Here is a 732-nt window from a genome sequence, read left to right as displayed (position 1 = left end):
CACACGTATACGCACATGTTTACACACGTATACACACAGGTTTACACACTTATACACACAGGTTTACACACGTATACACACAGGTTTACACACGTATACACACAGGTTTACACACGTATACACACAGGTTTACACACGTATACACACAGGTTTACACACGTATACACACATGTTTACACACTTATACACACAGGTTTACACACGTATACACACACGTTTACACACGTATACACACAGGTTTACACACGTATACACACAGGTTTACACACGTATACACACAGGTTTACACACGTATACACACACGTTTACACACGTATACACACAGGTTTACACACGTATACACACAGGTTTACACACGTATACACACAGGTTTACACACGTATACACACAGGTTTACACACGTATACACACATGTTTACACACTTATACACACAGGTTTACACACGTATACACACAGGTTTACACATGTATACACACGTTTACACACATATACACACGTTTACACACGTTTACACACATGTTTACACACGTATACACACAGGTTTACACACACGTATACACACACGTTTACACATGTATACACACAGGTTTACACACACGTATACACACACGTTTACACATACGTTTACACACACGTTTACACACGTATACACACACGTTTACACACACGTTTACACACACGTATACACACGTATACACACACGTTTACACACACGTATATACACACGTTTA

The sequence above is a fragment of the Tachysurus fulvidraco genome, chromosome 21 (assembly GCF_022655615.1).
Source record: "Tachysurus fulvidraco isolate hzauxx_2018 chromosome 21, HZAU_PFXX_2.0, whole genome shotgun sequence".
NCBI classification, from domain to species: domain Eukaryota; kingdom Metazoa; phylum Chordata; class Actinopteri; order Siluriformes; family Bagridae; genus Tachysurus; species Tachysurus fulvidraco.
Note: the sequence above shows the minus strand (reverse complement) of the source record.